General features: G+C 51.3%; 1 pseudogene; it reads right to left on the reverse strand.

The window, feature by feature from the left end:
- Window positions 1-4,479: 4,479 nt before the first annotated feature.
- LOC147032575 (U2 spliceosomal RNA) lies at window positions 4,480-4,576 on the reverse strand (annotated as a pseudogene).
- Between the last annotated feature and the right edge of the window lie 20,358 nt (window positions 4,577-24,934).

Raw genomic sequence — 24,934 nt, forward strand, 5'->3', positions numbered from 1 at the left:
AATAACAATTAAACCGATAAGAACAGATTTATTAAAAATTTATAAAAGACCAAAATTAAAAAGTTAAAAAAAGGAATAGACACTGAGGATAAAATTCCTCCACACCGTTAGAATCAAAAAGAGAATAGAAATAGGCCCCTGGGGGAATGTCAAAATAAAAAGAACACAACCCCCAAGGACCAATTAAGGGCACCAAGCCATAAAGAAAGGGGACCAGTCCAAAAATGGAAATTTGCGCTTCTCGTCCGTTTGGCAAGATCCATTCACTTAGACAAACATAGAAACCATGCACACCATACAAAAAATAAAAAAAAAAAATAAAAAAAAAAAAAAAAAAAAAAAAAAAAGGGGGGGGGGAGGAAAGAGGGGAGGAAGGGAAATAGGGAAGTACCAACCTCAAACCTCTTCATACTGACGATGGCCCGACATGTGCTCAATATAAATATCCCGGGATCCCTTTATGGCATCAATACAACAAAGCCGACGCATCAGCTTCCGGTAAGACCGGGAGATTCCCAACCGGTTCAGGGCCGACTCATTTCCAGGGAACCACGATCCCAGTGCCCCCACTATGAACCCAAGCACCTGGACATCCTTGCCCTTAGCCACCAATGCTTTACGCAGGCCTTCGTACTTCTCCCTCTTTGCAGCTGCGCAAGTGGCAAGGGCATCGGAACCATTGTCAAAGGGGACAGCAATGTCAACAATTGTGATTTTATTTCCCTCCACCACAGTGATGTCTGGTCTTTCATGTGGGGAGGGATCACCAGGAACATGTTGATCTACATATACGTCCCCATGACGAATGGCCTTGACCAGGCGACTCTGGATCATGTTGTGACGGCGGCGAATGGGTACCATACCCGGGGGACAATGGTCAACAATGTGAGCCAGAGTCTCCCGGGGATAGCAACACCGCCGACACCCCTGGGGGGCAGCGGGATTCCATCGATGGGTCACAGCATTAGTCGGGACACAGTTCAGCCTTGCCCGATGCACAAACCTCCAATCACAGAAGCGCATGAACGAACCACTGCGAATCCACGAGGAACCGTTGGCAAACTTATCCGTTTTCAGTGCAGCGGCCACCTTTCCCTGGTCCGGGAGGCCGAGCAACCGCTGTGCAAACTTCTCCCTGGTCCACTCCCGAAGTGCAGAACACACGTCTTTAGAGCTGCACTCTCGGGAATGGCCCAGGGTCACAACGGGCTCCCCTGAGAGGGCACGACGGACAGTCACATTCAACCGCCGCGTCGCGGACCTCACCCGAGACCAGAGCGTGGAAATTTGGCCGCTGTACCCGGAGTTCGCCAATGGCCCTTCCATCGAGCCAGACAGGAACTTATCCACGTCCGACTCAACGGGAACACAGCGGATCGTCCGGTGGACGACCGACAAGAGCTGCTGCGTGGCAATGCCGCGTAAGGAAAGGTCGCTGGAGGACAGCATCCGCACCGTCTGAACGACAGTTTGGATGTCTGCCTCCGACCCCGGGTGTTGAAGCCCTAATCCGCCAACATCCCGGCCCGCGAAAAATATAATTATTAGAAGCGCGGACCGGAAGCTGGCAGATCTCCTTCGCCGCACTGACCACCGCAGATACCAGCCTATTAACTTGTTTCTTGGTCGTCTCTCCCGCGCGCAACGCGAAAGAGAGGCAGGGCTGGACAAAGGTCTGAATCGCATCCAACTTTTGCCATGGTGCTAGCAATGATTGTTTAATTTTGAGGACGTCCGCTATCATGTTAGTAACCAATGAGCAGACGTCCTCATCATCTCTATACACACCGATGGGGGTCCCGAGGTAGCGATAATGCTCCTCGCTACTCAGAGCTGGCATGGTTCGACCCTGAATCGAGAATAACACATCACCGACCCTGACCCCCTCACGACAGAAAAGTGACAGAGAGGCACACTTAGCAGGCTTAAACTCCAGCTGCAACACATCAGCATTAACGGAGGCCACGTCAAGAAGGGTCGAAAGACCCTCCCTGGTCCTACTCAGGACAACCAGGTCATCAGCATATGCCAATATAGACACCGGCTGCCCATGAATTTTGACGCCGTGACCTCCGGCCGCAGCAGAAGCCTGCACCGCGCGCACAATCAATTCGATCGTGAGGTTGAACAGGATCGGCGATATGGGGCATCCCTGTTTCACCCCTGACAATATAGGGACCTCGCTAGTCGGGCCATCGTCCGTATTAAAGGTAGTGGAGGCACCAGTGTAAACATCTCGAAGCAGGTCGATCAGCTCCGCAGACGCGCCCATCGTGTCCAGTGCGGCAAAAATAGCTCCATGTGGAACACTCCCAAACGCATTCCGAAGGTCCAGCCAGGCAACAAAAATATTCTTCTGATTCCGCCTGGCGTCCTTCATTATGGTGTTTAGCAAAAGGAGTGCTCGAAGCAGCCTTCACTGGGCCGAGAGCACTTCTGGGCCTCGCTCAGCATTGAATGCCGGAGCGCCCAGCTGCGAAGCCGATCAGCCAGAACCGCCATAAACAGTTTATAGAGGCAACTCTGGAGGGCAATCGGCCGAAAATTTTCTGGGTCCCCGGTGTCCCCTTTCTTGTGGATCAGGACCGTGGTGGCCTGCTTCCATGAAGCGGGGATACGGAGCGAGCGCAGACATCGGTTAAAAATTTCCAATGTCACACGACACGCCCCATCCATTCGCTTCAGGTGCTGGTACTCAACACGGTCCGGTCCCGGGGCAGAGTTACTCATGCGCCCAAGTCGGGCAGAGATCTCTCTCTGACCAATGGGCGCACTTAACGCTGCCCCCTCCGCACGAGCCTCGTCAGTGGATGACACATGTTTGGAGAACTCCCGGGAAATGACCGCTGGGTCGACATTCTTGGCGGAGAATACCCGGGAGAAAAAAGCCTCCACGGGTTCCCTCCCACCAGAATATCTATCCTCAGCTTTCCCAAGGACCACCCTAAAGGCACGCTTTCTGCTGTGCCTGTACAGCTTCTGAAGGCGACTGGCCTCCTGGGGGTCATACCTCAGCCCGGAAGCACCCGCCATACCGGGGCGGTCAGGTCGGGGACGACTTGGGTGCGTGGGGGCGTCTGCACCGCGTCCACCACGCCGCGGTCGGCAACGGTCAACCAGGGCATTGGCAAACGCATCGCAGACCTTTTCAAACTCCTCCCACAACACCGCGTTCCTCAACCGACCGACCCAATACTCAGGAAAGCTAGGGCCAGCATCAACACCTGGGGAGGGGAGACAGGCCGTGGAGCCGGGGAGCGCCGCGCCGGGGTGGGGAACCCGAGACCGGTCGGCAACCGAAGCGGGCGGAGCCGCAGCCTCAGTCGCACCCGCGGGCTCAAGCCCCCACCCCACCGCGGCCCTCCGCCCTCTCAACACTACCGCTCAACCCCCCCAGCCCCAGCACCCGCCACCTGCAAAAACTGTCACAAGCCTCCTCGAAAGCAGGCCCCTCGGCGGCCTCGAGAATAGCTGATACCAAGCAGTCAAGAACCCGGGATGTTTCCTCATCACATCGGGGGACAACCCCGACAGGGGAACCCTCGGTGATGGGCAGCACCGGAGACTCACTGCAGGCAACTAATTGTTGTTCCAAGAGGGGGACACCCAAAAGGGGCTCGAAGACCCGGCTAGACTCCAGAATCAGATCAGCCTGCCCTCCAGAGGGGCAACCCAAAACTGGTGACCAGGACCTCCGGAACGACCGCCGCCTACTACCACCGATTCCACTCATATTTACAATACGCGGGCCGGCCGCCCCGTCGTCAGAGCCATAGCTCTCGGCCGGGGCGACCGGACCCGGTGCATCCTTTGTAGTAACTTGGGGCACCTGTCTAGAATCAGCGCTAGTCTCAGCCAGCCGTCGTCTCGGCAGTCGATTACCCGAAGGCCCAGCGATACCGGCAACGGAGGGGCGAACTCTGTCCTCTTTCCGGTGGATTTGGAAGTGGTTCGCCGCCTTCCTTGCCGTATCGTATTCCAGGTCGCACCTCGAGCATCTAAAAACTGAAATAAAAGCGGTCTCGGCATGAAACCGCTTTAGATGTCGTTGTAGGGTCTGAAAATTAAAAAAAGTCTCACGGCACAGTGAACAAGGCCACCGATCGGGAAGCGGGTACAGAAATACCTGGGTCTGGGGGCCGACGGGGGCGTTAGCCTCCGCGGCGACCACCCGGTGCATGCGGGCGATGTGTCGACGCCACCCCGCGAGCGTCGCTAGGTTTTTACCGCAGTACTCGCAGGGGAACGTCTCCACATCTCGAGCAGCACCTTCACCTCGCCGACCCGGCCTCCGTCCGTCCTCTTCCATCGGGTATCTGTATTCCAAAAAGTAGAATCATACACAAAAGAAAAAGATTCGCAATAATTCATGAAACAGTTCCCGGAATTGGACGTCCACACACTGTACCGAGAGGAAAGAGGAAAAAAAAAAAAAAAAAAAAAAAAAATTAAAAAATTATAACAACAACAAAAAAAAAAAAAAAAAATCACCATTCATTCACAACAATAAATAACAATTAAACCAATAAGAACAGATACTACACTTGATCTTAGCCATCGAAGGCCGAGAAGCGATGGTACTCGCAGGGGAACGTCTCCACATCTCGAGCAGCACCTTCACCTCGCCGACCCGGCCTCCGTCCGTCCTCTTCCATCGGGTATCTGTATTCCAAAAAGTAGAATCATACACAAAAGAAAAAGATTCGCAATAATTCATGAAACAGTTCCCGGAATTGGACGTCCACACACTGTACCGAGAGGAAAGAGGAAAAAAAAAAAAAAAAAAAAAAAAATTATAACAACAACAAAAAAAAAAAAAAAAAAAAAAAACCACCATTCATTCACAACAATAAATAACAATTAAACCGATAAGAACAGATTTATTAAAAATTTATAAAAGACCAAAATTAAAAAGTTAAAAAAGGAATAGACACTGAGGATAAAATTCCTCCACACCGTTAGAATCAAAAAGAGAATAGAAATAGGCCCCTGGGGGAATGTCAAAATAAAAAGAACACAACCCCCAAGGACCAATTAAGGGCACCAAGCCATAAAGAAAGGGGACCAGTCCAAAAATGGAAATTTGCGCTTCTCGTCCGTTTGGCAAGATCCATTCACTTAGACAAACATAGAAACCATGCACACCATACAAAAAAAAAAAAAAATAAAAAAAAAAAAAAAAGGGGGGGGGGAGGAAAGAGGGGAGGAAGGGAAATAGGGAAGTACCAACCTCAAACCTCTTCATACTGACGATGGCCCGACATGTGCTCAATATAAATATCCCGGGATCCCTTTATGGCATCAATACAACAAAGCCGACGCATCAGCTTCCGGTAAGACCGGGAGATTCCCAACCGGTTCAGGGCCGACTCATTTCCAGGGAACCACGATCCCAGTGCCCCCACTATGAACCCAAGCACCTGGACATCCTTGCCCTTAGCCACCAATGCTTTACGCAGGCCTTCGTACTTCTCCCTCTTTGCAGCTGCGCAAGTGGCAAGGGCATCGGAACCATTGTCAAAGGGGACAGCAATGTCAACAATTGTGATTTTATTTCCCTCCACCACAGTGATGTCTGGTCTTTCATGTGGGGAGGGATCACCAGGAACATGTTGATCTACATATACGTCCCCATGACGAATGGCCTTGACCAGGCGACTCTGGATCATGTTGTGACGGCGGCGAATGGGTACCATACCCGGGGGACAATGGTCAACAATGTGAGCCAGAGTCTCCCGGGGATAGCAACACCGCCGACACCCCTGGGGGGCAGCGGGATTCCATCGATGGGTCACAGCATTAGTCGGGACACAGTTCAGCCTTGCCCGATGCACAAACCTCCAATCACAGAAGCGCATGAACGAACCACTGCGAATCCACGAGGAACCGTTGGCAAACTTATCCGTTTTCAGTGCAGCGGCCACCTTTCCCTGGTCCGGGAGGCCGAGCAACCGCTGTGCAAACTTCTCCCTGGTCCACAGTCAAGAACCCGGGATGTTTCCTCATCACATCGGGGGACAACCCCGACAGGGGAACCCTCGGTGATGGGCAGCACCGGAGACTCACTGCAGGCAACTAATTGTTGTTCCAAGAGGGGGACACCCAAAAGGGGCTCGGAGACCCGGCTAGATATGTTCCTAGTCTGTGTCCCCTTTTGTAAGTTGCGTGTTTATTTGCTGCACCACACTTCTCTCCCCCATATCTGCACAACACACCCCAATAAATCCTGATCGTGCCACATACCATTACTCGCCCATTGTTAATAAATTATTATGAGGAATGTTCCCTGCTAGTTTTTGTCTTTTCTTCCATTGATCCAGCATGGTCCGAATCCTAGTTTAGCCGGGACTTTATTCCCAATGATCCGTTCCTTTCAGCCAGTACATCCTTGGCAGTGTCGCTCAGCTGCATCCGATCCGGTAAAGTGATCCGATCCGGTAGAGTGATCCGGTTAGGACAAGGTGTACCAAGGGCATGTTCCCTGGTAATTAAACCACGTGATTAATTAGGTAACCCTATTACCCCATAGACGGGAGGACCCTCGGTTGAGTTATTGGCGTCTACGGTCGGTTAAGCGACCCGCCTCGTCACAGAATTATCCGTGTGTGATGGCCTACAATTCCTGGGAGTCTGTTGGGAGCCGAGATAGCTTCCCCCACTTTGTAGTCTTCTCACCCGACCCCCAACAGTATATATATATATATATATATATATATATATATATATATATATATATATATATATATATATATATATATATATATATATATATATATATCTACTAGCGATACCAGGGTTCCCACTTATTTTGAGATGTCTTTTTTCAGGACCTTTAAGGGCTAAAATAACCCTTTTTAAGGACCACATCCCAGAAATTCCAGGGGTAAATTGAGGTGAGTCACCGAGAAATTAACAAAGATAGTAACTTTACAAACAATCTATTTTAATAATGAACATAAAGAACACAGCAGGAGCTTATTCAGTCAACAAGGCACAATGCGCCACACAGCCAATTGGCAAATTCACTTCACAGTTACTGTAGAATCAGCCAGGAGCAGTCACAAGTTTCGAGATGGCAGCACTCTCAATGTTAATGTGTTGTTATGTTAAAATGTTATTGTAGGTGCTGCCACCTGCAAAGTTGCAGCAGCTCCTGACTGCTTCTACACTACAGAACAGTACATTTTGTAAGCTTCATGTCATTGTAATATCCAATTAGGACATAGCAGGCAAGGATTTAGCCTTCTCCTGAATTTCTCTTTCTAGAACTTTGAGTTCCCCCCGTTTTTGCTTGGCAGAGTGCCTGAGAGCATTTGATTTTACCAGAAGACTGTGGCTAGTTTTGCCACCTTTTGCCTCAGCCTCGTCTGCATATTTTTCTGACAATGTGGTCAGACCTTCTATGTCAGTTTCCAACACCTTCTTTCTCTTTTTCAAACTATCCACTTCATCTTCAACCATTTTTCGTTTTCTTTAGATGGCTTCTTGCCCTTTCTTTCTTTTCTCTTCTTCAAGATATTGATGGTATTTTTGTCGAGAACTGGAGGCTGAGGATAGCAGTTCCTTTGTGATTTCAACTTTGAGCATTCCACCTACCAGTACAAAATAATCAATAATCTGCCTCAGTGCCACAAGCATGCCTTCACCCAGGCTGTCCTTCTCTATCTGTCTGTTGAGGGAAAAAACCCCTCTCAACAGACGTCTGACCATGGGAAACCAGCAACACTTTACGAACTACACCTCATAGCTGTAAAATAGAAAAGTACCAGGTATGTATTTACATTGAAATCAAATACATACCAGATACCATGCATACTGCGAGACAATTCGGTCAATCACTCAATGCCCAAAAGATCGTTGATCATATATCAGAATAGGCAAACACAGTTTCACTCACCTTGTAGATGTTTTTGTCCTTTACCATGGACGGTGACGGCAGAAACTCCCAAGCTTTTCACAGAGAAAGATTTGCGGCACACACGACAACGAGCAGAAGATCGACAGCCGGGATCTTTCTCCAACCATCCTTTGAATTCCGGTTTATCAAGCCAGGTAGCTTGGAAATAGCATTGTCCAGGCATCCTTTGATGTATGGTGCATATAAATTTGGGTCAACAAATTCTATAAATGCCGATGATAATGGATATAATAGGCGTATTGTTCAGCTCTTTAATTGTGATGACAATGAGCACAATGGCGGCCGAAGTTTGCCGAGATGATCCGAATGCAGACACATGACCACTTTGGCAGCCACGCAAAAAACAAAGCCACATGCTCTGGCATGAGGGCGGGCGGGAATTTTTAGCCGCATCTCGCATAGCGAATGTGGCTCGAAGAGAGCTCGGCGTTCTTGTTCTTGTTCTTGTTCTTGTTCTTGTTCTTGTTCTTGTTCTTGTTCTTGTTCTTGTTCTTGTTCTTGTTCTTGTGAAGACAAAACCTTTAGGACTCGGCTCTTTTATATACAGGATCCGGATCTCCTTAAATACTTAACACCTGTACACATCCTCGCATTGAGGGTGCCTTTTGAGAGCATCTATCATGAACTTTTAAATATATTCGGACATTTGCTTTAAAGTTTCGAAAAGTTCACGTTAGTATTTAAAGATTATTCCATTTATCGTATTGTAATTTCGTAAATACACTATTTATTTCGAAAATACACTATGACGGGTCTCGCTATTGGCTTAATCAAGGCACATGACGAAATATCGGAAGTTGTTGTTTTTTTTTCTTCTTCTTCCTCTTGTTCTTGTTCTTCTTCTTGTGGTAAAGACAAAACCTTTAGGATGTGGCTATTGGACACATTTGTCCTTGTTTAGAATACTAGTGTGAGGAAAATGAAACACCCTTCACCAAATAACAGGAAAATCTGATTTTTATTGACTTTTGAACATTTTCCTGAAATTTAAGGACATTTAAGTACTTAAATTGTACAACTCAAAAATGTTGGACTTTTATGGGTTTTAAGGACCCATACGAACCGAGGATACCCGTGCACATGCACGGGATAGCAGTACAACATAGCTGGTAGCAGACGACAGACCGTACACGGGGAATGACAAAAATACGCATTGTGCAAAACGCAAGCGGTACTATGGAACGCCAACACTTCCCAAACATTGTCGGCATGTCCGCTAAGTGCCACAGCAATTTCATAGGGATCGTGTGACGGCGAGCCGAGTTTTTAGTGTGCAAGCTTGGTATTATATTTATATATGTTTTTCTATGTATATATATATATATATATATATATATATATATATATATATATATATATATATATATATATATATATATATATATATATATATATATATATATATATACTGTATATGTAAATTCGAACTGCGATCGCGATGGCGGCAGGTGGCGACTCGGATCATTGTATGTATAAATTAAATATTAATTAACCCTTGTCCACACAAGGAGGGTATTTTTAGCCTTGTATTTCGCCTAAGACCTCCGTTGTGTAGGCAAGAGTTAAGTAAAGTGCAGTGACAAGGAATAAGAATAATATATATCTTGGGGAAAATACCAGCCACCATCGTAAAAATGCGAAACACACCCTCGTGCTGGGGCTGGTTTTTCAGCGTTAAAATTGGAAACCGAGATCGAGGAAGCCGCGTTGGAGGAAGATTTATTGTATTTCCGTTCCCATAAGCCTGGTTTTTACTTGTCGTTAGGATGGCGGCTTGGGATCCTCGGGTCCTGAGTTCAAACCCCGTTGGCCGCTGAATTAATACAAGAGGAGGTTGACTCAGCCTGTGTCATCATTCCCGTCGGCGAAATGAGTACCAGTGTGTACTGGTGGAGGGACACTGCATCAGAGACACAGTCGCGCTTCCAAGAAATGATAGCTACCCCGGCAGCGAAGCTGCTGTGGGAAGTAGAAGAAGAAGAAGAAGATTTCCGATCCTTTGTCCCAGCCCACCATGAACAATCGAGCTATTGTGTCCACAGTGGACTGGACAAAGGGGAGTATAGAGAGATGGTGGAATGGAAAGTCCCTATTCTAACCGTGTCGGTATCTGTACGTATGAATGGTGTACCTCTGTTTTATCTCCTTCCTACTCGATCACAGGGACACGTGGCACCTTGCGCTGCGCGATGATTCGCCCGTGTTCGACCAGTTGACGACCCCGTCTGGTTCAGTGGCCCCGACAGCAGCAGCAAGATGATGGCAAGACTGTGAGACACCCTCGTACCCATGAGGAAGAGGAAGAAGAAGAATAAGAAGAAGAATAGGAAGAAGAGGAAGAAGAGGAGGAAGAGGAGGAAGAAGAGGAAGAAGAGGAAGAAGGTGGAGGTGGAGGTGGAGGTGGAGGAGGAGGGAGAGAAGAGCGAAGCAGGTCAGCCACACCACCAAACGGCTCCGCGCTGCTCCTTTTATAATCCCCGGATGGAGGTTGGGGCGAGGACTGGATAGTGACGCGCTGTGACCCAAATCCCGCTCCCCTATTGGGCCACAGAGGCCTTCGCCCCACTCCGCCAGGCTCAGAGACTGGAAACTGCCTCAGAAGCTTGCCAACCTTGGCATGGCTCGGAGCTCTTCACTTAATATGGGGCCGCGCTACCTGAGCGCACACCCCGGCCCTGAACAGACACTGATGGCTATTTTGAGGGAGAATGTTAGCGGACATCTCCCGCTACCCATGTGCTCCTCCACGGAGCCGCAACGCACATTCGGGACCCGCACCAAGTCCCTGAATCGTCCTTCCCGCGTCCTCTCCTCGTCCCTTGAGGTTTTGACGTGGCTTGATGACTGTGTGAGGGCAGTTGTGATGATGATCGAGCAGGATGCTTACACTGGACGTTCCCAGTGAAATGTGGTGCTAATTGTGGTGTCTGTGGAGTAGTCAAGCACCACGCGGCGCCCAGGGTAATGGTCGGCACCGTGTGGCGCTCAAAGTAGAATTTCGAACTATCGTGAGGATGAGTGTGAATGGTCGTGAGAGTGTTTTTCCCCTGTGTGGGAGGCGGTGGCGGTGAAGAGGGTGAGGTTCGTGGAGTGAGATGAGGATTGAAGGGAGGTGTCGGTTGAGAAATGGCGCACAAACTCACGAGGAAGGATGCCTTGTCGGCAGAGAAGCTTGTGATCCGAACACGTGGAACGTGCTCACAGCGTGAACCCATCAGAGATGCGATTGAGTGGTGTGTGTGCTTTGTATACCAGCGAGGTGGAAAGGGTTTAAGTGGAGTCAGAGTGAGGATCGAAGACATATATATTGTTGTGGTTGACCAAATTCGCAAACCACCATTCAGGTCCCTTAGGTGAGATATCTCGGTAAGTATATGTGTATTTAGGCCCAAACCCGTTGTCTAGAGGGAATAAATGTCATTCATGAGGGCTGCGACTCTTCAGGATAGCCGTTTTTCTTTTACTATCTTTATTTTGGACCAACCGCCATTATTACCACCACCAACCACGTCTCAACCACCAACCACAACGCCGCTTTGGAAGTTGAGTTGGAAGCGGAGGAAGAGTTCAGTGCAGTTGGGAGTTCGCGGAGTCGGAGTGAAGAGGACGGAGCTGTGGAGAGGCGGCGGCGGCGAAGGCGGACGAGGGGGTACTCGCGTCGGATTCGGGGAACTGTGGAGAGAAAGGCCGGCGGCGCGACCGAGGTCGTGGTGGAGACGCTCGTCGCGGGACCCGCGATTTTGTGAAATCCTCCTTTCCCCGAGCATCAGCCACCCCCTCCTGTTTCCCCCCGCGCTGAGATAGTGCGACAAAAGGGGGCCCCCTTCCCACCCCCTACCAGACACTGTCCGCGAGGCCCGCGGAGTTGAGGCACCACCGCCGCTCCGCGTCTCCTCATCAGACGGGTAGGCCCGACACGGTCTCGGCCCCAGGCCCGCCTACCCCCTCATCCTGGAGGGTGGTTCTCTTTTCTTTTGCTTTGGGAATGTGTGTTGTCGGCGCCGTCTGTGAAGTAAAATTGTATAAGTGTTGCCGTGTGCTCGCGTAGTCGGTATTAGATCTGCATTGTTGCATTTGCTTTTTGTCTTCTTCTTTTCCATGTGCTTTTGGTGGAATTGTATATGTGTGCTTTCCGTTCATCGCGAAATAAATGTGCTTATTATTGAACTGCTTTCCCCGCTTCGCTTCGTAATTTCTTTCATTGAATCCCCATCTTGCTTCACGTAAAGGGTTGGTCGTGGGCAAAGACGCCCGATAATTAATCGAACCGTCGAGGCCGACGAATAACACCGCTCGGTTATCCCGATAGTACGGAACGGGTCGCTTAAGTGGCCCGTGTCCGAAGTCGACCTGCGGCGAGGTGCGATCGCCCGGTCTACCCTCCGTGTGGGTACTTAGGTAGGTCGAATTTGGCGAGCAACCCTATCCCACGCGGGGGCCGATTGGCTCGATCGCGGTGAGACCGAAAGGTCCACCCGTGACTGGTTCCCGGCGTTAGTCCGAGAGGGTCACGACTGGATTGTCTTTCCGGTGGGCGACGTGCCGCGATTCGAGTTACGTGGCCGTTCGCACGCCGGCGGGCGCGAATCCGCGACACTGGTGTCAGGAGTGGGATATAAACCCATCGCCCTCCTCGCGGCACTGGTATCGGAGAACGGGAAAACGGGCTCTCCTGTCTCCGGCTAAATTCACGGGAATCGGTCCAGGGGTGAGAGGAGCGACCCCCGATTCCCTCCAAATTACGAGCGAGCTAAATTAACCCTTTAAGAGAAGCAAGATGGCGTCTCAAGGCGAGCGGGAGCCGGGGGTATTAGAAATGGATGTAGAATATGTGGAATCCATGGCTCAGGATGAAATCCCCGTGCAGGAAATGTTGATTGTGCAGGAACATGAACTCCCCCAACTGAGCCCAGAGCCCGAAATGGGTGCGGCAGCGGCCGCGGTGTATGACACCTCCCCTCCCCCTCTCCACCAAAACCCTTCCCCAACCCCTGCCGAAACGGCTCACCCAAGCGCACCCGACATGGCCCAGCTATGCGCCATGCTGGCGGAAATGACAGCGAACATGATCAAGCAAATGAACGAAAAGATGGATACATACACAAATGAATTTATAAACGAAAATAAAAACATGGATGGAAACGCACTCGAAGCGAAAAACCAAATGAAAGAAATGCGGGGTGAGATGCAGAGCATGGGCATAGGCCTGCAGGCAGGCATTATGGCAATGGCGAGGAGCGAAACGCGGACCACGGGCGAGAAAATGGCGCTGCCACGTGCTGGGACGAACGAGCTGGGGGGGAGTGCAACGGCTGTCAGGCCCGCGGTCGGGGCGGGCGAGAAAATAATTCGGGAGACGTGTAAGACGAGACACGAGGTAAAGAAGGTATTAGAAAAATTAAAAGAAAGCCAGGAGGAGACAGAGGAGGGATTGAAGGTCGAAACGGTGGAGTGTGAGAAAAGACTTCAAGACATGACGAAGAGAGTTGATAAGCTGGGACTGGAGGGAAAAACGGAGACAGAGGAACTAGGAAGACGGTTAGAAAACCACAAGCGCAAGCCGGAAGAACAGTTAGAAGCCAAAGCAAAGTCTGAGTGTGCGGAGATGAGAAAGGAATTGGAAAAGAAAGTTTCTGAGTTACAGAAACACCAAAACAAAGAGAGGGAACTACAAAACGAACTGAGAGTGTTAAAAGAGGAAAGGAAGAGAACGGAAAATGAAACTTTAAGAAACCACACTGTACAGATCGAACAGCTGGAAGCGAAGGCCAGACTAAAGAATGAGGAACAAGAAAGAGTAATGAAGGAAGAACGAATGAGACAGGAGAAAGAAATCAGTCAGTTGAAAGAAATGACGAGATTGCAGAAGGAGGAACAAGAAAGACAGTGGAATAGAAAACTGAAAGAGTATGAATTTGAAACTGAACGACAAAAGGAAAAAAATAGGTTTGAATACGAGGAGAAAGTAAAGGAGCAAGGAATGAAGCAGGAAGGAGAAATCAGGAGATTGAAGGACACAACGAGATTGGATAGGGAAGAACGAGAGGAACAATGGAATAGAAAACAAAAAGAACATGAATCTGAGGTTGACCAATTGAAAGAAAGGCTGGAGTATGAGGAGATAGACAAAGAACAGCAAATGAAACACAAAAAGGAGATTAACCAAATGAAAAAAACCATGAAACTGGATAAGGAAAGACAGGAGAGGAAACTAGGAAGAGTAATGAGACAGCAGCGAATGAAACACAAAATGGAGATGAACCAAATCAAGAAAACCATGAAACTGGAGAAGGAAGGACAGGAGAGGGAACGAGGAAGAGTAATGAGACAGCAGCAAATGAAACACAAAAAGGAGATTAACCAAATTAAGCAAACAACGAAACTGGAGAAGGAAGGACAAGAGAGGAAACAAGGAAGAGTAATGAGACAGCAGCGAATGAAACACAAAAAGGAGATGAACCAAATCAAGAAAACCATGAAACTGGAGAAGGAAGGACAGGAGAGGGAACGAGGAAGAGTAATGAGACAGCAGCAAATGAAACACAAAAAGGAGATTAACCAAATTAAGCAAACAACGAAACTGGAGAAGGAAGGACAAGAGAGGAAACAAGGAAGAGTAATGAGACAGCAGCGAATGAAACACAAAAAGGAGATGAACCAAATCAAGAAAACCATGAAACTGGAGAAGGAAGGACAGGAGAGGGAACGAGGAAGAGTAATGAGACAGCAGCAAATGAAACACAAAAAGGAAATTAACCAAATTAAGCAAACAACGAAACTGGAGAAGGAAGGACAAGAGAGGAAACAAGGAAGAGTAATGAGACAGCAGCGAATGAAACACAAAAAGGAGATTAACCAAATGAAGCAAACCATGAAACTGGAGAAGGAAGGACAGGAGAGGAAACGAGGAAGAGTAGTGAGAGAACAGCGAATGAAACACAGGAAGGAAATGAGCCAATTGAAAGAAACTATGAGATTGGAAAACAAAGAGCAGGAGGAACAGTGGGAGAGAAAACAACAACTATATGAGTGTGAAATTGAACAACTAAAACGGAGAGCGAGATTGGAGTCAATGGAGATTGAGGAGCTACGGAGGGAGAACGAACAGCAAATGGGGCTCAGAGAGAAAGAACGACTCAGATGGGAAGGAAAAAGGAACCAGGAAGAGACAGAAAAAGGAACCAGGAGAGAAAATGTATAGAGACACGGGAGACAGAAAAAATAGAGGAGAGACTGCATGATAATGACGGGTTTAGAGACGCACACACACACGGAGGTAGTGGAGGATAATGAGGGTGAGCTGGTGGACTGGGTAGAGACCCAGTGCGAGCAGCTGGATAGCCTCCTCCAGGAACGAGGGGAGGGAGTATGCCCCCTTGAGGCGAGTCACGACCAGGTGAGTTCGGTCGTGCTTTGCGAGGTTGAGGGGACGAGTGCTGTGAACGGGTGCACTGAGAGCTTGGGGGGTATAGAGGCCCCGGAGACCCTTGTGGGGACACGAATCCCAGTGTGGTTGTCCCTGTGTGTGTGGTGCAAGGTGTGAGTGCGTCCCCGTGTGTGAGTGGTGTGGTGGCGATGGTGCCAGAGTACGTGCTTCCCAGCACGCGGAGTGTGGATGAGGCACCGCGGGTGAGTGCCCCCGCATGTGTGGGTGAGGCACCGTGTGTGAGTGAGGCCGTGTGTGTGGATGAAACGGCCAGTGTGGATGAGGCACCGCGGTTGAGTGCCCCCGCGTGTATGAGTGGGGCACGGTGTGTGGATGAGGCACCGCGGGTGAGTGCCCCCGCATGCGTGAGTGAACGGCCGTATGCAAGGGAGACCGTGTGTGTGAGAGAGCGGTATGTGAGGGAGATGTCGGTTGGCATGCGGGAGCACGCAGCCGCGTCTCCCGGTGTGAACGTAATGGAATGGAGTGTGAGCGTCGTAACACGCGGGAGTGCGTGTGTGGGATGGCGACGACGGCGACATGTGAAGAAAGAAAGCCGAGTAGCGGCTGTCGTTGTTTCGGGGACCGTGCCGGGTTCACCCAGCAGTGAGCACGAGGTCCGTGCTGTGCAACGCACGAGGCCCCCACGTGCTCGCTTGCGAGAGTGAAGTCCCGGTCCGGAAACGCCAGCGGTGGATTTGCCGATCCCGCGGACGGACAAAGTTTAGGCAGGATTACGGATTTGGACCGGACGGGTTCTCCACGCGATCGTGTGTGTTAAGCTCCAACGGGCAAAGCACATGTGTTCGCGTGGGGAACCCCTCGAGACGTGGGGCTTGTGTTTTTTTTATGCGCACGGTGACGTCATGGCTGCACGTGGGGTTGGAATCCGGCAGGAGGGGTATCCCTGCCGGATGGTACCGTCCAAGGAGGGACGAGGAACACGTGCAGCTGCATGACGTCACGGGCAGGTGTAAAGTGCGCGAGCTCTGAGTTGCCGCGCTGGTGCTGCGCAGGTAAAGAAAAAAAAAAAGGAAGCAAGCCTCATTTTCGGGTGCACAGGATTCCTGGGCAAGGGGTGGAAGACCCCCTTACTAGGGCACAGGATGGAAACGAGTTAGGGGGAAGGGTTAGCTTAGTTAGACCGACTTCATGGGGCAGGGGTAAGTCCTCATGGGGCCCGTGGAATGGATTAGTTAGAGGGATTTAGTGAGCTTTAGGTTGGGAAATAAAATGGGATTATTTGAGGACATGGACAGACTTATGAATGTGTAGAGGGGACGTAGCTTAGCTACGTAGTGTTAAATGGAACGTGCTGTAGTTTAAGGGATGACGTGGGAGCACGAGTTAGTTAGGGGATGTAGTTAGAAGGATGGCAGAGTTCAGCGTGGGTGTGTTGAAGAGTTGGAGAGTTGTGAGGTGAGTACATGGTGAGTGAGTGAGGCCAGCGGGTCTGTGTGTATGGAGTGAATGGGGAATGCATGGTGCGATGAGTGATTGGGGGGAGGAGTGACTCCCGCCCAAGGGACCCCGGGGTCAGAGTAAAGTGAGTTAGCTGGGTTAGTCAAATTGAAAAATGGAGGTCGTTTTGCTGTTGGTGGGAATGTAGGCTCGAAACCCATTTGGAGCGGTGCAGGAGCCCTGTTGACGGGCTTGGGAGCGTGGCTGCGAAAGGTGAGTATCGCTGAGTGGGTACCCCGGGCACCAGGCTAGTCGGCCGCGGTAGGCCATGGGCCCATGGGGGGGCCGGGATAGAGTAGTGGGCACGGGTGCGCCTGCTTGGTGCGGGGGCCCGGGGCGCCATTAGCCGCATGGGCAGTGTTGTGGGCATGGGTGACCCTCGGAAAGGGGCCCGGGAAGCCAGCTTGCCACGTGTGCGTTTCAGGGGAGGTGCCATGGGGGGCACTCCCCGGTGTTAGGGAGCTGGTAGGCTCGGAGGCAGTGTAGTGCCCGGGGGTGCCATAGCTGGGGAATTGGCAGAGGGTCGTGCCTGCCAAAGGGAGCCACGTGTCCCAGCCATGAGACCGTGTGAGGGCACGGAGAGAAAATTGGGGGGGCGAGGCCCGAAATTGTGAGGACACCAACACAGGCGACGGGAATCTGGGTTGTTAGAACCAATAGTTTAAGCGAGAGGCGCTTGTTGAAAGCCCCGGGGTAGTTTAACAGTTAAATGGATAGGGTAGATTAGGAAGTGTACCCCTCCGCACCATCCATCCCCTCGCTCTCGTTGTGGGCCGCTGGACCCACTTTGGTTATAGATCGCTGAACTCTGGGGAGGCCATTCTGAGGCTTGAGTTGGGCCTCGACACAGGACGTTAGCTCTCCCTTACTCCCCTCCGGGAAGGGAACGTAGGGGTTGGGAGTAGGCTAGGTGACAGGATAGGTTAGCCGAACAAAGACGATAAAGGGGGTTAGGGGACGATTTATAGTGGGGAGTTAAAAAAAAAAAATTAAGTTGGGGCGAAATTGGGGTTTGACAAATTAAGGAAGTGGGTATGTACAGTGACAGGCAAAGGCGATAGGTGGGAGGGAGACAGGTAGGTAGGTCCGAGCCCGCCTTCCAAGTGGCCAGCACCACCGCACTCCCTCCACCAACCTCCACGGAACGGCAAAGGCTGGCCAACTTCATCTGCAGCTGCTGTGCTGCAAGGCCTGTGCCGGCTGGATCGTCTGCAGCTGCTGTGCTGCAAGGCCTGTGCCGGCCAGTTCATCTGCTGGCTGTTTTTCTTCAAGGCCTGTGCCGGCCAGTTCATCTGCCGGCTGTGTTTGCCTGCAGCGGCCTTCTTCTGCGGGCTGTGTTTGCCTGCTGCCTTTGCCATGCCATGCCCACTGCCCCTGTTCACCAGCCCCCGTTCAATTTTGCTTTGCCCTCCCCCTGTTCATTGCCATGTGCGCCAGGATCAAGGCAACAGTTTGCAAGCTGCAAGAACTGCCCTGTTGGCAGCTACAACACGGGCCTGCAGTGGCGGCCCGTGCACCGTGGTTCAGTTCAAACCATTCATCCATCCATTCGTTGTGTTCATTGCGTGTTCCACTTGAGCTGGCACGGAGACTACGTTTGTGCAGCCCATGCACCGTTGTGGTTCACTGCGTTCAGTTAAAAAGGGAAGGCCTTGGACTGCGTGTGAGCAGCCAGCCACATTCCCTGTCACCTGCATGTGTTGAGCCAGAGACTGCATGCGAGCAGCCTGGCTCCCTGCTAACTGTTTTCTTTTTGCAGAGTTCAGTGATCCTGGGCCATGGTTTAGTGTAAAATTTGTAAGTTAAGGTAAGATGTACTGTAAATATGAGTGCGCCCCCGGCATGTTTGTCTTAGCGCCGGCACTTTTATTTAAGTCGTCCGTGTGAGTGAGTTTGTTTAGGTAGTTACTCAGCCCTTAGGTTATTTATTTTGGGGACACGAATACCATGAATGTCGCACTCAGGGATCCGTAGGTAAAATGTACTAGGGGAAAACTACACATGATGGCACACGAAAATTTGACGACTCGGGACGAGTCTGTAAAAAGGGGAGGGGGTAGTGTTGTGGTTGACCAAATTCGCAAACCACCATTCAGGTCCCTTAGGTGAGATATCTCGGTAAGTATATGTGTAGTTAGGCCCAAACCCGTTGTCTAGAGGGAATAAATGTCATTCATGAGGGCTGCGACTCTTCAGGATAGCCGTTTTTCTTTTACTATCTTTATTTTGGACCAACCGCCATTATTACCACCACCAACCACGTCTCAACCACCAACCACAACGCCGCTTCACCACAACCGCCACGACCTTTACCGTCACAACTCGCCACCATCGCATCACCGTCATCTCGCGCCACTCGTGGGCACCGATGCTGGACTCGTGTAGAGCGCGCACCGAGCAGCGTGTTCAAAAGCATCGCGGACTTTCCGCAGAAAAACGGATCAAAAACGACTCACGCCCACTTTTGTTCCGTCCAATCGGTGAGCGAGGGGCGGTTTGGCCCCGCCTCCAGGGCGTTGGAGGGCGGTCGCTATATGCAAATTCATGGATCAAAAAGCATTCACGCCCACTTTTCCTCGGGCCAATGGGGAGCCAGCAAGAGAGGTGAAAGGTCGGAGGCAGAGGGTCAAAGATGAAGGAGCGAGGCCACGGGGGATATAAGGGGCCGCGTTCGTCAGTCGAGGCAGTTCGGTTCGCAGGAGGAAGAGTTGAGCAGTTCGCAGGAGGAAGAGTTCGCAGTTGGAAGTGAAGAGGCAGTTGAGTTCGCAGGAGGAAGAGTTGAGTTGGAAGCGGAGGAAGAGTTCAGTGCAGTTGGGAGTTCGCGGAGTCGGAGTGAAGAGGACGGAGCTGTGGAGAGGCGGCGGCGGCGAAGGCGGACGAGGGGGTGCTCGCGTCGGATTCGGGGAACTGCGGAGAGAAAGGCCGGCGGCGCGACCGAGGTCGTGGTGGAGACGCTCGTCGCGGGACCCGCGATTTTGTGAAATCCTCCTTTCCCCGAGCATCAGCAACCCCCTCCTGTTTCCCCCCGCGCTGAGATAGTGCGACAAAGGGGGCCCCCTTCCCACCCCCTACCAGACACTGTCCGCGAGGCCCGCGGAGTTGAGGCACCACCGCCGCTCCGCGTCTCATCATCAGACGGGTAGGCCCGACACGGTCTCGGCCCCAGGCCCGCCTACCCCCTCATCCTGGAGGGTGGTTCTCTTTTCTTTTGCTTTGGGAATGTGTGTTGTCGGCGCCGTCTGTGAAGTAAAATTGTATAAGTGTTGCCGTGTGCTCGCGTAGTCGGTATTAGATCTGCATTGTTGCATTTGCTTTTTGTCTTCTTCTTTTCCATGTGCTTTTGGTGGAATTGTATATGTGTGCTTTCCCTTCATCGCGAAATAAATGTGCTTATTATTGAACTGTTTTCCCCGCTTCGCTTCGTCATTTCTTTCATTGAATCCCCATCTTGCTTCACGTAAAGGGTTGGTCGTGGGCAAAGACGCCCGATAATTAATCGAACCGTCAAGGCCGACGAATAACACCGCTCGGTTATCCCGATAGTACGGAACGGGTCGCTTAAGTGGCCCGTGTCCGAAGTCGACCTGCGGCGAGGTGCGATCGCCCGGTCTACCCTCCGTGTGGGTACTTAGGTAGGTCGAATTTGGCGAGCAACCCTATCCCACGCAGGGGCCGATTGGCTCGATCGCGGTGAGACCGAAAGGTCCACCCGTGACTGGTTCCCGGCGTTAGTCCGAGAGGGTCACGACTGGATTGTCCGTCCGGTGGGCGACGTGCCGCGATTCGAGTTACGTGGCCGTTCGCACGCCGGCGGGCGCGAATCCGCGACAATATATATATATATATATATATATATATATATATATATATATATATATATATATATATATATATATATATATATATATATATATATATATATATATATATATATATATATATATATATATATATATATATATATATATATATATATATATTAATATTAGACCGAACGACGAGTCCCACGCAACGAGGTTTATCCACCTTACCCACTAGACATGAGGGGAGGACTAACTTCATGAATACTCATGAAATAACTGATAACTGCCTTGGGATCATTGTATGTTGGGTGCCATTGCCTGAGAGGCACGTGGTTTTATTAAACAGCAACACCACCCCCCTCTCTTTTTCTTGACTCAGAGTTGTGAAACATTCGTGTGGCATGTCGGGGTTGTTTCCCCAAGTACAATTTACGAAACTAGTTTTTTGCGCATGTTCTGCGCATGCGCGAAAAACCCCCGAAACGCGTTCATTCTTCGCATGCTCGAACGACCCCCGAAACTCGTTCGTTCTGCGCATGCGCGATCCCTGAGTGTGACATTTCAAAGACATGTCCCCAAAAAATAGACCTAATGTTTTGCGTGTCCAAGCTCGCAGACTCGTGTGACATTTCCGACATCCTTATGCTACATTTGTGGAATTGAAACTAAACATAAACAGGTGGGTTATAACTCTGTACAATTCTAATATTTACATTGCCCATGGCCCAGGACCTGTGACTCAAGGAAGAAAACACAGTGATTGTAAATGTGAAAATCGTGGATGAGTGCAGCAGCAGGTGTTCACGTCACCCGTTCTTTATCAGGGCCCTAAATGGCCCGATGCTTTTCCTGGCTGCAAGGAAGGAACTCTCACCCAGCATGGCAGGCCATCTCACAGTCCCTTTGAACTGGCCTTTATCAATGATTGCTTTCTGCGCATGACCAAACGACCCCCGAAAATCGTTCGTTCTGCGCATGCGCGAATGACACCCGAAATTCGTTCGTTCTGCGCATGCGCGAACGACACACGAAACTCATTCGGTTTACACATGCGCGAACGACCCCCGAAACTCGTTCGTTCTGCGCATGCGCGAACGACACACGAAACTCATTCGGTTTACACATGCGCGAACGACCCCCGAAACTCGTTCGTTCTGCGCATGCGCGAACGACACACGAAACTCATTCGGTTTACACATGCGCGAACGACTCCGGAAACTCGTTCGTTCTGCGCATGCGCGAACGACCCCCGAAACTCGTTCGTTCTGCGCATGCGCGAATGAGCCCCGACACGCGTTCGTTCCGCGCATGTGCAAACGACCCCTGAAACTCGTTCGTTCCGCGCATGCGCGAAAGACCCCCGAAACTCGTTCGTTCCGCGCATGCGCGAACGACCCCCGAAACTCGTTCGTTCCGCGCATGCGCGAACGACCCCCGAAACTCGTTCGTGACGCGCATACGCGAACGACCCCCGAAACTCGTTCGTGACGCGCATGCGCGAACGACCCCCGAAACTCGTTCGTTCCACGCATGTGCGAACGACCCCCGAAACTCGTTCGTTCCGCGCATGCGCGAACGACCCCCGAAACTCGTTCGTTCCGTGCATGCGCGAAAGACCCCCGAAACTCGTTCGTTCCGTGCATGCGCGAACGACCCCCCGAAACTCGTTCGTTCCGCGCATGCGCGAAAGACCCCAGAAACTCGTTCGTTCCACGCATACGCGAACGACCCCCGAAACTCGTTCGTTCCGCGCATACGCGAACGACCCCCGAAACTCGTTAGTTCCGCGCATGCGCGAAAGACCCCCGAAACTCGTTCGTTCCGCGCATGCGCGAAAGACCCCCGAAACTCGTTCGTTCCGCGCATGCGCGAAAGACCCCCGAAACTCGTTCGTTCCGCGCATGCGCGAAAGACCCCCGAAACTCGTTCGTTCCGCGCATGCGCGAAAGACCCCCGAAACTCGTTCGTTCCGCGCATGCGCGAACGACCACCGAAACTCGTTCGTTCCGCGCATGTGCGAACCACCCCCGAATCTCGTTCGTTCCGCGCATGCGCGAACGACCCCAGAAACTCGTTCGTTCCGCGCATGCGCGAACGACCCCCGAAACTCGTTCGTTCCGCGCATGCGCGAAAGACCCCAGAAACTCGTTCGTTCCACGCATACGCGAACGACCCCCGAAACTCGTTCGTTCCGCGCATACGCGAACGACCCCCGAAACTCGTTAGTTCCGCGCATGCGCGAAAGACCCCCGAAACTCGTTCGTTCCGCGCATGCGCGAAAGACCCCCGAAACTCGTTCGTTCCGCGCATGCGCGAAAGACCCCCGAAACTCGTTCGTTCCGCGCATGCGCGAAAGACCCCCGAAACTCGTTCGTTCCGCGCATGCGCGAAAGACCCCCGAAACTCGTTCGTTCCGCGCATGCGCGAACGACCACCGAAACTCGTTCGTTCCGCGCATGTGCGAACCACCCCCGAATCTCGTTCGTTCCGCGCATGCGCGAACGACCCCAGAAACTCGTTCGTTCCGCGCATGCGCGAACGACCCCCGAAACTCGTTCGTTCTGCGCATGCGCGAAGGACCCCCGAAACTCGTTCGTTCTGCGCATGCGGGAACAACCCCAGAAACTCGTTCGTTCTGCGCTTGCGCGAACGAATCCCGAAACTAGTTCGTTCTGCGCATGCGCGAACGACCCCCGAAACTCGTCCTTTCTGCGCATGCGCAAACGACCCCCGAAACTCGTTCGTTCTGCACATGCGCGAACGTCCTCCGAAACGCGTTCGTTCTGCGCATGCGCAAACGACCCCTGAAACTCGTTCGTTCAGCGCATGCGCGAACGACCGCCGAAACTCGTTCGTTTCGCGCATGTGCGAACGACCCCCGAAACTCGTTCGTTCTGCGCATGCGCGAACGACCCACGAAACTCGTCCCTTCTGCACATGTGCAAACGACCCCCGAAACTCGTTCGTTCTGCGCATGCGCGAACGACCCCCGAAACTCGTTCGTTCTGCGCATGCGCGAATGACCCCCAAAACACATCCGTTCTGCGCATGCGCAAAAGACCCCCGAAACTCGTTCGTGCCGCGCATGCGTGAAAGACCCCCGAAACTCGTTCGTTCCGCGCATGCGCGAACGACCCCCGAAACTCGTTCGTTCCGCGCATGCGCGAACGACCCCCGAAACTCGTTCGTTCCGCGCATGCGCGAACGACCCCCGAAACTCGTTCGTTCCGCGCATGCGCGAACGACCCCAGAAACTCGTTCGTTCCACGCATGCGCGAAAGACCCCCGAAACTCGTTCGTTCCGCGCATGCGCGAAAGACCCCCGAAACTCGTTCGTTCCGCACATGCGCGAACGACCCCCGGAACTCGTTCGTTCAGCGCATGCGCGAACGACCCCCGAAACGCGTTCGTTCTGCGCATGCGCGAACTTCAATAATTTACTTCAATAATTTCCTTTGTTGGTGAAAGGGATATGGAGAGGTCACTTTTGATGTGTCCATCACTTTGTCGGGCGGGGAGGGGGCTCGACAATCTATTCCTTTCATGGGCTTGGTTATATTTTCATGATCCATTGCCTTCAAGGGAACTTTCCGATTGCTCGGGCTCTGGATTCCACATATGGAAGCAACCATTCTTGACCTGAAGAGCTTCAAGGAAGGTAAATTTACTTCAATAACTTCCTTTGTTGGTGAAATGGAGATGGAGAGCTCACTTTCGATGTGTCCATCACTTTGTCGGGCGGGAAGGGGGCTCGTCAATCTATTCCTTTCATGGTCTTGGACATATTTTCTTGATCCATTGCCTTCAAGGGTACTTTCCGATTGCTCGAGCTCTGGATTCCACACGTGGAAGCAACCATTCTTGACCTTGTAATATTCAATGTTGGTAAAAAATACTTTCCTCATTTCCTTTGTTGGTGAAATGGAGATGGAGAGGTCACTTTCGATGTGCCCATCACTTTGACTGGCGGGGAGGGGGCTCGTCAATCTATTCCTTTCATGGGCTCGTATTTACCTTTCGTATTTCCCTTTAGTGTTACCCTTTCCAACGCTTTTATTCAAGGTGGATAAGAAAAGTTATTTTTTCCATTTTCACGGGTGGATGGACAGATGGACGGTTGGCAGGACATCCCCAAATATTGTGGCGGCTTCACCTCTCAATCAGGTGGGGTCGTCACGACCCACAAGAAGTGATCATGTGAAACCATCCCCACGTCTTTCCTGGAATCATGGTTGTTCCTTGAGCTCAGAGGAATGTGACGGCCGGCTGGCTTCGCAAAGTGCCTTCACTCAGGTAAATCATGCTTAACAAATAAATATGATGCAC

Source organism: Eptatretus burgeri, chromosome 2 (genome assembly GCF_056783735.1).
Source record: "Eptatretus burgeri isolate ZD-2024b chromosome 2, Ebu_testis_v1, whole genome shotgun sequence".
In the NCBI taxonomy this organism is placed as follows: domain Eukaryota; kingdom Metazoa; phylum Chordata; class Myxini; order Myxiniformes; family Myxinidae; genus Eptatretus; species Eptatretus burgeri.